Source organism: Balaenoptera physalus (genome assembly GCF_965194825.1).
Source record: "Balaenoptera physalus genome assembly, chromosome: 8".
NCBI classification, from domain to species: Eukaryota; Metazoa; Chordata; class Mammalia; order Artiodactyla; family Balaenopteridae; genus Balaenoptera; species Balaenoptera physalus.
Window position 1 is genome coordinate 60,285,556 of NC_138887.1, and position 18,395 is coordinate 60,303,950.

At 35.5% G+C, this 18,395-nt stretch overlaps 1 long non-coding RNA gene across 1 annotated transcript; it reads right to left on the reverse strand.

The window, feature by feature from the left end:
* Positions 1–1,442: 1,442 nt before the first annotated feature.
* LOC309665621 lies at positions 1,443–9,323 on the reverse strand. The gene is made up of 2 exons (XR_014266584.1): positions 6,333–9,323; positions 1,443–2,372 (listed from the first exon to the last, which is right to left on the reverse strand). It is a non-coding gene; the product is annotated as an uncharacterized lncRNA (long non-coding RNA).
* Positions 9,324–18,395: the final 9,072 nt, after the last annotated feature.

Consider the following 18,395-nt stretch of genomic DNA (forward strand, 5'->3'; position numbering starts at 1 on the left):
TTTAATTCAGATATTGTTCTTTCCATTAAAATAAAGTTATATTCACTATGTTTTTGGAGTACCTATTTTCTGCTATTTCCCAGCTTTTCATTTATAGTGAGCATTTTCCTTTATGTCATCAAACATCATAACTTCCGTAAAATCCTGGTCCACCGAGTCCAAAATATGAGTCATCTTGTGGCTGGTCTCCATTAATTGTCTTTCTTTTGTGAAGAGGTCATATTTTTCTGGTTCTTCATATGTTGAGTAATTTTGGATTGAATTCTGGGCATTGCAAATGTTATATTGTGGAGATTTTAGACTATTTTATATTCTTCTAAAGAACATTGAATCTTTTATCTTAGCAAATACTTTGGTCAGATTCAGACTACCAATTCCATTTCTTGGGCAGCAACCCAAATCTCGGGTAAGTTATTTTTTCCTTAGCTGGAGTCTCACATGTGCATGATTCAGGGGTCAGCCAGAGATATGAGCAATACTAATCATTTGGGGCTACTCTTCCCTCACTTTCCATTGGCTCTGGTTGCCCTGAAATCTGTCCTCTGGTTCTTTAAGCTGGAAAGACTGTGAGCTTTCTATCAGAATTTTAGCTGCTCTATATAGTGTCATCTTTGGAATGCTTAAGGCTAAAAGCCATAAAAATGGATAATACACCCATATTGTTCTCTTTCTCTGAATATTAACTCCTCTCAAGAATTGACTTGCCTTATGTTTTATTCTCCAGTGCTGTCATTTCATTGTTTTTTCATAATTTTCTACTTAATAGTTATCTGCAGGAGAGATGGGTCTGGTAGTAGCTTGCTTAGCCATATTGGAAGTGGATCCCCTTGATCACTTTAAATTCTTGTTTTGATTTTTTAAATTTTTTAAAATTTTGTTTTGTTTTCATCTGTTTGTTTAGTACCACCTAGATGAATTTCCATAGCAAATTTGCTAAACCATCATGTGGTTAGAAATCTTAATATTGAGTCCCATATATGTCCCCTACTCAGCACCAAGTGTAAGCCAGGAAATTTCCCTTGCAGTGGTTTAACAAATTGGATTTCTCTCTAGTTCTACCCATATATCATGTGTGCATTTCTTTGGAATTCCAGCTTTTAGCAGGAAGAGGTTGACTTCGTAGGGAGTGTCTCCTGCAGATTTTCTAACTTGGGCAGCCCTGGACTTTTTCTCCTATTCTTTAGGCCCTGTGAAGCACTGAAATCAAAGTCAGATTTCATCTGAATGAAAAGGCCAGCTTTAGTGATCTTTTTACTTCTAGTTTCCTGCCTTTTGTTCATTTTGGAGCTTTAAGTATTATTCACTTCCTATCTTGCTAATACTTTTAAACAGGTATAGTTTAACTAATTTTTTAGTTGTTTATAGTCAGATGAATAGTATGGGATCAGTCAGGACACCTAACCGGCCATGCCACCACAAAGAGAGGACTCTTCAATGTATGATTCCTGCTACTTCAGCAGATTCCGCCCTTGATAGTTTATTTTCCCCCTCGTATCGGACATATGCATCCAGTTGTTATTGCAGATTACAATATGACTATTCTGAAAGTTGTGTATTACTGTATATAAAATCATAACGTGAAGTTACCACTGATAATAGCTAGTAGGAGCTTAGATTCCTAACATCCTACTAATATCACTAAGATAATAATAAATAACACTGCTAGAATAACACTGCCATCTGCTAGAATAAATTAGGGCCTGGAGGAAACTAAGAAGACTACCAAGACATAGTGAAGAGCAGAGACTGCTACCATGTCCTGCCTGCCGTCTGCCATACGTGGTGGGGTGTCATTCCAGAACCTTGCTTCAGACGTGTAAGCTCCCCCATGCATTAAACCATTGATGTCTCTGTTGCTGACTCGGGCTTCTTCCTCAGCCTTGAAGCTGGGAAAGCACAGGCCTTGTCAGTCTAACAATTGGCGGAGCCAGCCGGGAGACTGAGGAAACTCCGGTGAGCGCGAGACGTCGGGAAATACAGGACGAGGAACGGAAAGCTGTGGGAGCCGTCCACCAGCATGTGGCGCCTGAGAGCTGTAAACCCGTGCTGGCCGTCCACTAACATATGGGGCTGCTTCACCTGCACCCTGCTCACGTGACCGAACTTCCTACGAACTCGCCCCAGGCCCCAGCTGGTGATTGTTCTCATCAAAGGGGCGGTGAGGGGCGCGTCCCTCTACTGGTTTCTCTGGTAACTAATGAGCCCACCTGACATCAATTCGCCTCTAACTGGTAACCTCCCCTTCCTCCCGGGAGGGTCAAGACTGCCGTCATATCCTGCCCGCCTTCGGCAGCACAGGATGGGGTGTCGCTCCAGGACCTTGCTTCAGACGTGTAAGTTCCCCATCCATTAAACCATAGATGTCTCTGTTGCTGAAAAAAAAAAAAAAGACATAGTGAAATTACATGTGAAGAGACATGACTTCATTTGCAACACAGGAGAATAACCTAAAAAAACTGTATATAAAATGGGTGTGCTATATAAATGTTTAACGTATCAATAGTTTTAACATGGTTATGGTTAATGTTCTTCGGGGGAAATTTAACCGAATCTACAGCTTCTCATTTGTAAACAAACCAATACTTTAAGAAAATAACTTATTAAGGGAGAATATAATTAGTATGAATTAAATATTTAACATTTATATTTATATACTGATATGTCGGTTCTTCTAGGAATATGTATGTTGTACTGTTGAAGCAAGACTCAATAGCAGTTAAAACAATAGTTTACAATGTCTTAGGGAAATAGAACGCCTTGAAAAAAAGGTGAATAGCTTTTCATTGTGCCTTATATTACAACTCTCTTTTTATGTCTGATGTTGGAAAGATAAATTACTTTGTTCTGGCAATAATTTGCTTCTTAAAAGCAACTGTATTTTATTAACCATAAACCATTAAATTATTAACTTTAGTCTATAGTAAACAGTGTAAATGCTTGGGTGACCAGCAGTAAGCTTTTAATCACTAGCCAGATATAACAATGATTTCAGCCAGACTGGTATTTTAAAACTAGAGTTTTTCCATTGAAAAGAGATGCCAAGATGCTCTGGGAAGAAAACGGTTGCCTTTTGGAAAATAAACAGTATAAAAATGCACAAATAAGGCAGTTTTAAAGGTTTAAAAGTTTTTTAAAGCTTTTAAAGTTTTAAATTCATGTCTTAAAAACATAGTTAATACAATGAGGAAAATAACAAATTTAACATATATTAACATAGAAGTTTTGAAAAAAATGTTGCAGTTCATTGAATAAATAAGATATCACAGAAGAAACCTCTGGAACAAATGGGCAATACTTGGTTATCATATTTAAGGTGAAACTCATTCTTGAATTGGAGCTATTTCTTTAGCTACCCATATAAGGGGGGGGTCAGATATGTCGCAGTACACGTGTTTAGCACCCCTCAGTGAGTTTTACAAGGAAGTTTCAGTTTTTCTGTTTCATGTGTTTCTGGTTTAAATACCAACATGTATTCTCTGGCTAAACATGTTCTTTGACTCAGAACTTTGTATGTAGCAACCACCACAGCTGCGCTGTTAGAAGAGTATATTTCAAGTTATTTTCAATTCAGTTAGGCTTTGAAATCTAATTAAGTAATTATAATGCACACATGACACTTTCTTCAGACTGGTGCTTTTCTAATCATGGGTTGAGCCTCTTTGCTTATGACCTGCTTCTCTCCTGATCCATATGCCTCGGGAGTCCTCAGTGATTGATTGCAGACCTTTGCACAATTCTGGGTTTTTTTAGTATGAAGTTATCATTGAGACTGTGTTGCTATCACATGTCATAATTATATTGCATTCTTCTACACATTTGTGTGCTTTTGCTAGATTTGAATTCCTTCTTTCATCTCTCTTTCCACCCTTCCTTTTTTTCATGGTTCCTACCTTCCTTCCTTCCTGCCTGCCTCCATTTTTCCAATTAACGAATCTTTATGAAGTCAGCTCTATTAAAAACACCCCTTGGTGTTTTCAGGCTGCTTCTTAATGCAAATAGCCCCTATGGCATTAGGATCTTTATTGTCTAAGAGTACTTATAACCATTCTGGCTGCCTGATTACTATGTTCAGGGGTCACTGTCATGTTCTTTGCAGCCTCTGACCAGAAATTACTTTCTCTGAATGCTGTGAGGAAGTATAAATCTAAAGCTTGCAAGTAACCCTGTGTCTTTAGTGGTCTTTAGCAGGAAAACCTTTCCAAGAGTGGCACTTGAAGGGGTACTATCCTAGAATACACAAATAGATTTTCTCTCCGTTTACCTTTAAAGTAGCCCCGCCCCACCCCCACCTTTATCTCCATGAATCAGGGCCACTGACTTTGCAATTACAGGCAATGTAGTTCCATTAGGAAATACTTTAACTCTTTTATTCCCACAGATGTTAGTGAAAGTTGCATTTGACCAGAGGACAGATACAGTCATGTATAATTCCATAAGGAAAATCCATTAGCCACAATCTCAGTGTTGAACCATAGAGTCAACAAAACAAACTCTTCAGAACAAAATTGATGTCCTAAGTATCTGTACTGAATACAAAATAATTAGTAATAACGAGTGGCTGGTTCCCTAAGCTATTGAAGATAGCTGTCTGTTTTTTGTTTGTTTGTTTGCTAATGGTAAACATTGTAAACATTTGCAAAGTTTAAAAATTAGTATATGCTGTCAAAACCTGGTTATTATGTTTTGCTGTGGTGAGTTTTCTTTATTACTATAGATCACTGTTGTCATGTTATTTTCATGGCATTATATATCAATTATTGAACATCTACTGCATAGTCAGTGTTGCACTGTATTAGGGTGCTTCTAATCGTTGTAATCTTTGTCTCCCCAGATCAAGCTAAATAGTTTAATCCATTATTTTGATGACTCCAACTGAATCAAATGAAAAGATTTTTATCTTAGAAAACTAATGATCTGGGATGAAAGTGTCATTTTGGTGTAGTATATGTCTACATGGTTTCTTTAATTCTCCACTTCTTTTTGTGTGAATAGATATAATCAACAAAGCAGTCAAAATAATCATACCTTTGTCACTAGTGATAGGTTCAACCTACAAAGTATGCAAATTTGTTCCTTTGTAAAAGCTCTTGATCTATTGGTTACTTGATCTATTATAATTAAGAAGTATTTAAAGGGAAATTTAGGCATCCATTTAGCAGTAATGTGCAATAGGTATAAACTGTTAGAAAGAAGTGTTCCAAAATAAGGTGGTTGAAGAACTAAGGGATGTGAATTCCCTAATAAAAGAAAGTAAATATTATTTTGCCCCAAATATCTAGGTAGTTCAGTCATGAAGAGTGTTTAGTTAAATTAAATTATATGAATTTATCCATTTTATGCAGTACTTCTCCAATCTCTCTCTCTTGTGCTGGCTTTCTCCTTCTTGTAAGTCTTCTATTCAAGAAAAATGAATAATGAAATGCCGAATCTATACCTAATATTAAAGTATGAAGACTTTTTTGTAACCTGAGGTCCACGTTTATTGGCATGGTTACATCTGAATATACTGAATGGTTGAAGAACGATAAAGAAAATTACCATATTTATAAAACATATTCAGGATTTGCTGCTAATATTACTTTTTACAGCTTATTTGCAAATGATCTCCTACAAAGTGAGTCCTTTCACTCACTCCCCTGCCTGTAGGTTTACCTTCTTCACACCTTCACTGTGAGAAGAGTGTTCATCAATTACATCCTTACCCACAAAAGCTAATTTTGATTCAAAATCTGTCTCTTTTCACGAAGTCGTACATTTGTCAGGTAGGATTCATTCAATTGAGAAAAAAACGCTTGGTGCCCAAGAACTGCTGTATCACGTGCACACATGCACATAAGCACATGTGTACCTACTTAGGAAAATTAATTCTGAAAGACAATACCCTAATGGAAACTGGCTGGGCCATATGTACCTTAATACCTCCTCCTTTAACTAACAATAAAAGCAACCAAACAGAAGAAACATGCTAAAAACTGTAATAAATTTTAAATTCATTGACTTCATTAAGCTTTTAGGTAAGGCATCATTCTTTTACCTAGTCTCTTCTCATAGGGGGGCAAGGGAGATAGGTAAAATTTCATTCTTCCAGTTACATTTATTTTAAAAAGCTTTGTAATTCAAAGAAGAAAGCAATGAATAGTACTGCAAGAAATATTGGTCTAAGGTAAATTAAACTCAATGTACTTAAAAGTAAATTCTAGATGATCTCTAATGGTAAGACTCATAAAACATTAATATACAAAAATTTATTAATAAATTTTAAAAGACCTTGAGAAGTTTCATAAACTCTTTAAATTATATTTAATAAATAAATGAAAGATGCCGTTCCTTACCTTGCTCTCCAAAACAATTGTACCAGTTACTCCAATATCTTAAGTAATATATCTCTGATTTCAGAGAGATGTTTATATGCAGGGATTCATTAACTTAATGTCAGAGAGACCAGAGTATTTTACTACCTGGCAAAAAGAAATTGCTGATAAAGATTTTTTATTTGACTAAGCTTTAGTCAGACTCCTGAACCTTCTTCTAGGCCCATCTGTATACTTCCTTGTAAAATCCAGTTTTAGCAGGAACCCCCCACCTCTGCCACCCTGCTTAATATCTGATCACGCCTGATATCTGATCACTCTTGATATCTTGATATCTGATCAGGTTCCTCATCCTCCACTGTCCTCCAGGTGATATCTGATCTCCCTGGCCTGTCTGCAGCAAGAAACTTATTAGGTCGTTTTAGCCAGACTCTCCCCTTACCCCTGATGTTTCCTCTTAGTAAATTTCCATCTACTGACACCCACCCTGCTCCTTGGCTGTACATTTCCACTTGCCGATCCTGTATTCTGAGTTGAATCCAGTCTCTCTTCCCCACTGCAGGATCCCATTGCAGTGGTCCCTACACCCATTGCCATGACTCTCCTCGAATAAAGTCTGCTTTCTGGTTTTCAAGCGTCATAAATAATTTCTTCTTTAACATTGCCACCTTATTTTCCTTACTATACTTGTTTAAATTCATTTTGCTGCTTCTGTGTCAAGCATGAGTTGCTTAAAGCTTGTTTGTGTGTTTGTTTTTTTTAAATACTTGCAGTAGCAAAAAGGGTTTCAATAAAATATAAATATGTTTTTATACAAAAGTAAACCACTTTGCTGCCAAATTCTGCAATGTCATTTAAGTGTGTCTATATATATATATACACACACACACATATATGTATATATACATATACACACACATACATAATGTGAAAACAAATACCAGCACAATATTAAAACAGCAAACACTCTGTTTGCAAGCTGCTGGCAACTTCTTCAGAAAAGTGAGAATAGGACATAGAATCCCCAGAAGCATTGATTATCCAAGCTTCACCTTAGATTTTAGTGTAGTGTTTCCAAGAACTGTTTAAGGAAAGTACAGAATTCATTGTTAAATCTAACATTTTGAGGCCCTAAATCAAATTGAAAGTAATTTTTTTACAGTGAAGAGCCCAAGAGATCCTTGCACATATGAAATGTTTGATAGAAGTCCCCACTTTTTGTTGATTTGGGGCATAGTAATAGTTAAGGCAAGGAAGAAGCCAGAGAGTATAGTATATGAAATGGTATTTTACATTCCTAGCTCAGGGCTCTATACCAATGGCAATTAATGGGTGATTTAGTTTTATTTTTATTTTAAAAATTATTTTTAATAAGTAGCCCTAGTACATTGTACAAAATTTTAAAAGGATAAAATTAAGTATTTCTCCTTCTCCTATTTCCTGACCATTTAGTTTCCTACACCAAAAGGCAACTACTATTAACGGGTTCTTATGTCTTCATTGTGTGTATACATAACATATATATGTATATATGAACACACATATATACACACAAACACATATATCTGTCAGAATGTATAGGTTTTCTTTATTTCGTCAAACTAGTCTACATCTACATGCTCTTCAGCAACTTGCTTCATTCACTTAAAATATTATTTGGAGATTTTTCTATAGCAGTACATACAGAGTGACATTTCTTTATGCCTTGTATTCCTTTATATAAATGTTTCATAGAATGTTTCCTATTAATAGACATATTTGTTTCTTCTAAACGTTTTTTTATTACCAAAAAAAAAAAAACTGTAATGATTTGACTTTTACATATATAATTGCTTTCATATGTGGATGCGCCAGTGGAATAAATTCCAGAAGTGAAATTAAAGGGTCAATGTAAGAGTATTAATCTATTTAATGTTTTAATGTTACATCAATTTATAAACATGTATAAGAATGCCCTGCATCTTCAACCACATAGTACATTATGAACCTTTTTTGATCTCCAACAATCTGCTTAATCAAAAAAAATCTCATAGATTTGTTACATTCCTTTATTATCAATGCCTTCAATCATATTTGCATATGTTTCAAGTTTATACATGATTAATAAAATTAAGATTGTAACTTTTCACACCTTAGTGATAAAATATCAGCACAAATAGAATAATCTATACCTGCTGCATGGGGAGATGTTCTTGTAGTTATATTGTCTTTGTGTGGAATACTGATCTGGATGTTGGGATTGTGGCTCAACCACTATCTGCCTCTGAGTTCTGCCCCTGAGTCTCAGGAACTATGTGACACTGTACTCAAAAGTCTCCCCATCCTTGGGGCCCCAGCTTGATTGGTGACAGATGCTGTGTTTTTCCAGGAGTCAATTTACACCCTGATTCACTTCTACTCTTGAAAAGTAGAACTGACAGGTTTCATAACGATACTGACATGGGTTCACTTTTGTTTAAAAATGTTTTATTTTTAGTGCAATAGGAATAACAATAATTTCAAGCATTTTTTACCATGTCAGACATAACAGTGATGCACACCTTTCAAATTCTCTTGTTTGGATTTGCTGGCTGAAAGACCATCATAAAGTGATGAAAATGAAAAACTCAGTAAAACTTTTTTTTTTTTTTAATTTGACACCACACTTTTGGTGTCACTTAGGCAAATACAAGTTACCTTGTTTAGTAATTAGTCAACAATCAGAGAAGATATTGAAAATAACTAACAACCACTAGGGCATGGGCATCACCATCAATGGACACTGTTCCCAGCATTGAATAGAGTCTGAAGGCCATCCCACACATGTTAGGAACCACTCCTTTAGTTGTGGGGAGATCTGGGATGTCTAAGGTGAAAATGGCACCCAAAGTGAGGGTCGGTGGATTGGCGCAGAAAAGCAGCCTGTTTTTTTGTTTGTTTGTTTTTTAATATTTATTTATTTGGTTGCTCTGGGTCTTAGTTGTGGCATGCGGACTCTTAGTTGCAGCATGCATGTGGGAATCTAGTTCCCTGACCAGGGATTGAACCCAGGGCCCCTGCATTAGGAGCGTGAGGTCTTAACCACTGTGCCACCAGGGAAGTCCCCAAAGCAGCCTATTTTAAATCTCAAAACCATTTCAATAATTGTAAAATCGGCTTGATATGGATCAGCTGAAAACAAATCCTACTTATTTTAGAATTCACTTTGGCTTGTTCTAAATCCAAAACGTACTCTAGCTTTCTGATCAAAGTCAGAATCTCTTAAATTCTTTCTGACTTCCCCTATATGCTTGAGAAATTTAATTCAGTGAATGAATCCATCTATAGACAGATGAGTTGTGAATAAATGTATTAGGAAGGAATTAACAGTACCTACCTGTGAGTGCAGAACTTAGCATATACATTGCTCTCAAAAAATGTTTCATCAAATATGTATCTCTTGATGGTATGTTTTCCCAATATGTGAAGGTACCACTTTCTGCCTCTTTAGTCATTCTTACTAACACCAGAGTTTTTAAAAACAATCTAACAGGATTGAAAACAAATGTATAAAAAGTATATGTGCTAAGGTATTATTGACATGTAAGTAATTATTTTTTAAATGATCCATGTTAATTCCTAAATTAACACAGAGAAATTGTGCCTAACTGATTTATAATCAGGCAAAAGTAATATGTGGTTAATAAAAAATAAATAAATACAGGAGAAACATACCAGATTCTCCTCTCTGAAGCTCTGGAGCGTTCATCCACTTTTCTTCCCTTGTGTGGAGTCTGGGTTAATCTACAGCTGCACTGAGCACCTGTTTACCACTGAGTCAAGTAGTAATTGCTGGATGCTGTGCTGATAGTTTCTGGTTCATCACATTCTTAACATTATTTAAGCCAGATCAAACAGGTACATTGGATTTAATTATTGTAATTTTTAAATGTTCTCAAGGTGAGAAAAGAAAAAGAAATGATTGCAGAAACTTTTTCCTAATTTTTTCTTTATTGTCTTTTGGACTTCAGAGTAGAAAAAAACTCTTGGTTATTATCAAGTAGTTTTTAAAATATTTGCAGGATACATAATGAATGCTTATATGACTAAGATTTCTGAGGCATCAATTTCAGAAATCCTAAAATTGTGTTGAATACTTTTAACTCACAGTGGAACAGTCCCTAAAATATCACTGAGTCTCCATCAGAATGTATATAACTATTTCCTTCAAGTTAGATGCTATTTTATTTCCTCACTCTTCTATGTTACCCCCATATACACCATTTTAAAATGTGGATACAAGCAGCACTCAGGGACTGTGGATGTCTTACGATAAGGATAGCGTTTCACAGCCCATCAGAGAACAGTTACCAAATACCTATGAAGGCCAGTTTGCCAATTGGACTTTTCACTTACTGGAACTGCTTTACTTCTCATTTTAGTACTCCTTATTAAAATACTAAGTGATGAAATTATTATATAAAATTCATTCATTGATTGGACATATTGATTGAATCAGTACATTTATTGCTTGCTCACTGTAAGAAAAACATGTGTAAAGTGAATCAAACTCAGTTTACCTTTCACAACCAACTTGGATGAAAATAACATACGCTGGATCTATCAGTAACATTTAGTTTGAATCATCTTCTGCTCCATCCTGACATCTGGGGCAAGTAAAGGTATTACGCCTAACAGTTTTTCTGCTCATTAAATGGCTGTTATTCTTATTTTCTCCTCCAATCCAGATGGGCAGAATCTCCTTCAAGCTAGCAGAGGGGAGCTGGGCATCCTGAGCCAGTGATTCTATAGACGTAGCCAATCTGAATTCAGACTTCATTTTACTTTGTACTGACTCAGATTCTAGTTCTCAGTAGAAAGTTCCACATTCTCATTCGCTATCTCATACCCATCTCCCTCAGCTTCCCTTTTCTGGTTTTCCTCCTGAGTCTCAAGTTCAGGGACCATCAAATTCTGCTTCATATTTGGCATTTGAAATAGTATTTTCACTTGATTTAATGTCAGCTGCCATTATGGGGCTATTTGTAGCTGATCCCCCTCATTTTCACTAGCAGCTTTTTTGCTGAGGTTCGTAGCCTCTAGCTATCCCCCAACTCTCTTGTTCGATACCTACAATAATTATGACTAAGTTAAACTTTGACCTCTGACAAAACTTAATCCTTCGCTGTTGGTCATAGTGACACAGCCCAGCAAATGAGAATAAAATCTGTGAAGTCACAGAAAGAATGTTCCTAGTTCTGGTCCTTATTTTGGTTCATCTTCTTTCTTTATTCACATTAGTTGGGGAAATTTGTGTATTCTTCCTCTCGAAGGTCACAATCACCCTGAAATTTTAGCTATCAGTTATACAGTGTTCACTCTCAAACTGTTGCCATGTAAGACTGCCCCTCACCCAAGTTAGATAACAGATACACAAATTCAAATGCCTAGAACTGAATTCAGTTTTCCTTCACAACTGCCTCCATTTTTCTGAACTTTCTATTATATATTTAGTAAAAAGAGGAAAGAGAGAAGGAAATGAATGAGAATAAAGGTGATAAGGGGAAAAATGCTGAGATAGAAGCTTAGGTAACACAAAATTTAAGAGAAAAGACGAGGAAAGCAGTTTCTATAGAGTGACTTGAGAATTGATAGGCTGGTAGGCAAATTACTGAGTGGTGTCGAGGAAACCAGAGGTGAAAAGTTACTTAATTTCAGTCAACATCTACACAGATGGTGGTAGGAGGATTCTCAGAAAAGCACACTCCAACTTTAAATCAGACAATCCAGATAGGTCCATCTACAAAGAAGTAATATCTTTATGTACCTCGAAGTGTTTTTCACTCATTCATTCTATGAGATAGATTACAATAGAAATTAGAGTCAGAATACTTATTTTTACTTACAGGCAGGACTAGTAGCTAAAGAAAAATAGCAGTAAGGTATTGGTTTACCTATGAAGTTATTATAGAGCATTGCTGCAAAAGTAAAAACGTACGAGAGTGGAACACTTTTCGTCCCTGAAATATTTCAGCCACCGTCTTTCATAATTTGATCCCTCAAGCATTTACTCATTCCTACCTTTTTAAAAAGTCAAGATGATGAGGCATTTGCATAGCTTTTTGTCTCTCTGTCCAATTTTCCTCATACTGTAATACTGAACGTAGAAGTCCTCCTGAATAGGGTATTCTACAAGGGAAGAGTGGCAATGGGAGATTGGTTGAGCTTTGTTTATTTGGTTGTATATGTGACACTAGTAAGATTCCTGGGGATGGACAGCTCTGATAAAAGCAATCACAATATGACTATAAACAAAAGCTTGAGATTTAAGCGAAGCACTGTAGAACAACGAGAAATAACCTTTTTGTGTGTTCTCTTTATAGCTTCATCTGTACAGTGTCAGGGACAAACTGAGGTCCCAGCTGCCTTTATTCATTTAATAAATTGTTATAATTAATAGCTATTACTAATGCATTTCAGCCTTTTCACATTTAATAACAGCTCGTTCCAATCAAAAATATAAAAACATGGTCTGAGTGGAGTGTGTGTGGGTGTCACAACGTAAATAGTAGATGGGAAACCTTCTTATTGACTGTCATTCAATTTCTTTCCAGCAGAGCACATTTTTTTTTTTTTTTTTTTAGCTTTGGAAAATAAAATGGGAAGCATTTCTGTGTAATTTTAAGAAAGTTCTGAATGGTGTCATAGTCAATTGTCTCCTTTTTCATTTTTCCCCCTGTATATTTGTTCAGGTATAATTACAGATTCTTTGCAAAATTTCAATGTCAATCTTTATGAATCTCTAATTTCTAATCACAGGAATAAGGGGTTTGGGAACTGCATTTCACATTTTATGGCTTTGGAGGGAGAATTGACGTGCTTTTGGTTCTGTGAATTCCTGACTACATTCCTCTCCAACTTACCCCCAAGGGACAGTGAGGATAAAATGGACTTTGCGGGAAGCTGAAGCTGAGTTCCAGCTCTTAACACAATCATGGTTAGCTGTATTTGTGGGTGTGACAGTTCTTGGTTGTACAACTCCAGAGAGAAAGAAGATAAATGAGGCTACAGCACCTGTGAGACATAGAGGCAAGATTAGCCAAGAATTAAGAACCTCTTCTGATAGTCACAGAAAGTTCTGCAAAGTGGGCAAGAGCTAATATTTGAGGGGGCAGAGAAGACTGCAGGATGAGAAGTAAAAATGAATGTGGTATTTTTAGGTTCCTGCTTCATGTGAAATCAAATACTGATAGTTAAGCTATAGGAAAAGAGCCAATCAGGAATTTAATGTGCACGTCTTGGCACTTGCTCTTGAACAATCACACAGTTGCCTCTTCAATATTTCTGGAAGTGCAAAAATTCTTGGCAGTGATTTAATAGCCAGTCTTTATGCATTTATATGTACTGTGGTCACTGGTTACACTACTGTAGTTGCAATATTTTCCTATGAACTTTAAGGAAACATCTTTTCTATGGAAATGATCTATACAAATATTACTTTCTAATCTTAATTATTTTAATTAGTAGGCTTTATTTTTAAAGCAGTTTTAGGTTCAGCAAAATTGAGTAGAAAGCACAGAGTTCCCATATACCCCCATCCCAATGAATGCACAACCTCCCTCGCTATCAACCTCCTACACCACAGTGATACGTTTTTTACAATAAGTGAACTTATACTGATACATCATTATCACCCAAAGTCTATAGTTTACATTCGGGCTTACTCTTGATGTTGTACAACTGCTGAACTGTCTTCCATTGTGGCTGCAATCCCACCAGAAAAGAGGAGTTCCTGTTGCTCTCGTTCATTGTACATCCTCATCAGCATTTTATGTTGTCAGTGTTTTTAATTTTGGCCATTCTGAAACATGAGTAGTGCCATCTCATTTTTTAAAAATTTCCAATTCCCTAATGATATATGCTATGGAGCATCTTTTTATATGTTTACTTGCCATCTATATATCTTCTTTTGTGAGGTGGCTTTTCAGGTCTTTGCTCATTTTTTCATTGGATTGTTTATTTTCTTATTGTTAAGTATTAAGAGTTCTTTGTATATTTTAGGTAATACTCTTTTATCAGATGTGTCTTTTACAAATATTTCTCCCAGTCTGTGGCTTGTCTTTTCATTCTCTTGACAATGTCTCTTGCAGAAAAGAAAATATTCATTTTAATGAATTCCGGTTTTGTCAATTCTTTCTTTTATGGATGGTGCCTTTGGTGTTGTATCTAAAAAGTCATCATCATACCCAAGGTCATCTAGGTTCTCTCCTGTGTTATCTTCTAGGAGTTTTATAATTTTGTGTTTTACATTTAGGTCTGTGATTCATTTTGAGTTAATTTTTGTGAAGGGTATAAAGTCTCTATGTGAATTCTTTTTCTTCTTTGCATGTGGATATCCAGTTGTACCAAGACCATTTGTTGAAAAGACAACCTTTGCTCAGGTGTATTGTCTTTGCTCCTTTGTCAATGATCAGTTGACTATATTCATGTGAAATATTAAAATATTTATACTTCTGTTGGTCTACTTGTCCATTCTTTTGCAAGTACCACACTATCTTGATTACTCTAGCTTTATAGTAAGACTTAAAGGCAGGTAATGTCAGTGCTCAGACTTTGTTCTTCTTCAGTATTAAGTTGGCTATTCTGGGTTTTGTGCTTCTCCATATAAACCTTCAAATCAGTTTATCAATATTCATAAAATAACTCACTGAGATTTTGATTGGGATTGTGTTGCATCTACACATCAATTTTGGGAAGAATTAACATCTTGACAATAGTGAATCTTTCTATCCATGAACAGGAATTATCTATCCATTTATTTAGCTCTCTGGTGATATGTTTCATCAGAGTTTTATAGTGTCCCTCATACAGATTTTGTACATATTTTGTTAAATTAATACTTATTTCATTTTGGAGGGAGCTAATGTAAATTGTAACATGTTTTTAACATCAAATTCCACTTGTTCATTCTTGGTATATAGGAAACCTAATCTTAAAAATTCTGAAATCTAAATTTTATGAGATAAAATAATTATTTTACCAGGTGTCTACATTGTATATGAAAATTGATCACTTCCACATATATATTGTTGCATGTCAAACTATGTTTAAAATAATAGGTAAATTGAAGACATTCTTTTTATGAAAAATCATTTTATGGATGACTCATTTTTATTAAATATCAAACATTAATATTAAATAGTATGTATAAATATTAAGTTAAATATTTCACTAATTCTTTATTATTCAGTGTTTTATTATTACTGTCATAGCAAAGTGTTTAAGTTCTGAATTAAAGTTAGAGTCCCAGATTCACTACTTATTAGCTATGTGACTTCTGATTCTCACTTTTGTCATCTGGAGTTAGAAGTAGATTCTTACCTTGTGGGTGTTATGTAAGGATTGAATGAAGTAAAGTATGCTAAGATCTTAAAACTGTGCATGTAACCTAAAATTAGTTCAACAAAAATTAACTGCTTTACCACTACCATTACTACCACCAGTACTGCCACTGCTGTTGTTGCTACTACTACTACTGCTACTACCACTACTACTACTGCTACTATGTAGCCTAATGCAGGGAAATGAACTCTGGAGGGAGGACCATGAGACCTGGCACTGCTGTAACTAGATGTGTAACTTCAAGTGAGTCAAACCATTATTGATCTCCTGGATGAACCAGGTGACATATAATTTTTTTTCACCCTAAAAGTATACAAATATCTATGAGAAAATGTTACTAGATTAATGATTGGGGGAAAAAAGTATACTAGCTTGAGAAGTAAATTACAATACAAAGACAATATTTGTTGGTAAAATTTGGATTTCAGTTAGTTATGTAGAAGGCAAAGAGAAACAAATACAGAATAATGAGCTAGGGATCAGTTTTTAAAGTGCAAAGAAATAAGAAGGTCTTTCTTGAGTCCGTAACTTTCTTGAGTCATCCTTCAATCACTTTGAATTGTTTTCTGTGATTCATTATTTTTATTACTTAGACCTTAAATTATCTCACCTGACATCTATGTTTAAATTTTTCTAGTCATCTATTTTTTCTTTGAAAAAGGAAGCAGAGTGATTCAATCAGATGTTGTTGGATTTTGAATATAGTACGGTGATAATTTTCAACTGAAGTGCTAAATATCCTAAATTTCTGACAATAGGGAAAGAGCTCAATAAATTATAATGCATCCACTGGAAGAAATTCTACACAGCCATTTGGAGTAATAATGCCCAAGTAGGCAGAGCTGCCTGGAAAAATGTATCTGGCATGTTGACTACATGTTAAGTGAAAACAAGCAGAATACAAAAGTGTATGTGTTATCATATAAAATTGCACACAAATAGAAAGGAGTATGCCAAAATATTAATAGTGGTTATGGTGGACTATTGATTTTATAATGAGTAGTATTTCTCCCTATTGATAACTGGCACAATCTAATATATTGTTTTGCTGAATATAAAAAAGTGAATGTTTAAAAAGAAACAAAAAACTGAGAGATTTTAATACAAATAGTGAAAAAAATCACTTTTAATGCTTAGGAGACTTTGGTTTTAGACTCAGTTTTATTTCTAATTAGCTGTTTGGCCTTAGAAAACCCACTTTACCTCTCGGAGCCTTCTTGGATGCACATTGCCTCATTTATAAAATAAGTGGTTTAGAGTGAGGTTTCTTCCATCATTGACACTACATGAGGCTATGAATATCATTTGATATATTTTTATTAGAGCCACATGCTAATATGCCTACCACATAGGTACTAATTAAATGAACCATACTGATGCTGCCAACAGGTTTAAATTGCAACTTTATATTTTATACTGAATTAATAATGGCAATTTATTTTTTTTCACATCTTTATTGGAGTATAAATGCTTTACAGTGTTGTGTTAGTTTCTGCTGTACAACAATCTGAATCAGCTATATGTATACATATATCCCCATATCCCCTCTCTCTTGAGCCTCCCTCCCGCGCTCCATGTCCCACCCCTCTAGGTCGTCACAAAGCATCAAGTTGTTCTCCTTGTGCTATGCACAGCAGCTTCCCACTAGCCATCCATTTTACATTTGGTAGTGTACATATGTCAATGCTACTCTCTCACTTCATCCCAGCTTCCCCTTCCCCTCCATGCCCTCAAGTCCCTTCTCGAAGTCTGTGTCTTTATTCCTGCCCTGCTTTTTAAAATTCCATATATAGGTACCGCTTTTTAAAATTCCATATGTATGTGTTAGCATGCAGTATTTTTTTTTCTCTTTCTGACTTACTTCACTCTGTGTGACAGATTCTAGGTCCATCCACCTCACTACAGATAACTCAATTTTGTTCCTTTTTGTGGCTGAGTAATATTCCATTATATATACGTGCCACATCTTCTTTATCCATTCATCTGTCGATGGACATTTAGGTTGCTTCCACGTCCTGGCTATTGTAAATAGTGCTGCAGTGAACATTGGGGTGCATGTCTCTTTTTGAATTATGGTTTTCTCAGGGTATATGCCCAGTAGTGAGATTGCTGGGTCATATGGCAGTTCTATTTTTAGTTTTTTCATACTGTTCTTCATAGTGGCTGTATCAATTTACATTCCCACCAACAGTGCAAGAGGGTTCTCTTTTCTCCACACCCTCTCCAGCATTTATTGTTTGTAGATTTTTTGATGATGGCCATTCTGACAGTGTGAGGTGATACCTCATTGTGGTTTTGATTTGCATTTCTTTAATGATTAGTGATGTTGAGCATCTTTTCATGTATTCGTTGGCCATCTGTATGTCTTTGGAGAAATGTCTGTTTAGGTCGTCCACCCATTTTTGCATTGGGTTTTTTGTTTTTGTGATATTGAGCTGTATGAGCTGCTTGTATATTTTGAAGATTAATCCTTTGTCAGTTGCTTCGTTTGAAAATATTTTCTCCCATTCTGAGGGTTGTCTTTTCGTCTTGTTTATGGTTTCCTTTGCTGTGCAAAAGTTTTTAAGTTTCATTAGGTCCCATTTGTTTATTTTTGTTTTTATTTCCCTTTCTCTAGGAGGTGGGTCAAAAAGGATCTTGCTGTGATTAATGTCATAGAGTGTTCTGCCTATGTTTTCCTCTAAGGGTTTTATAGTGTCTGGCCTTACATTTAGGTCTTTAAAC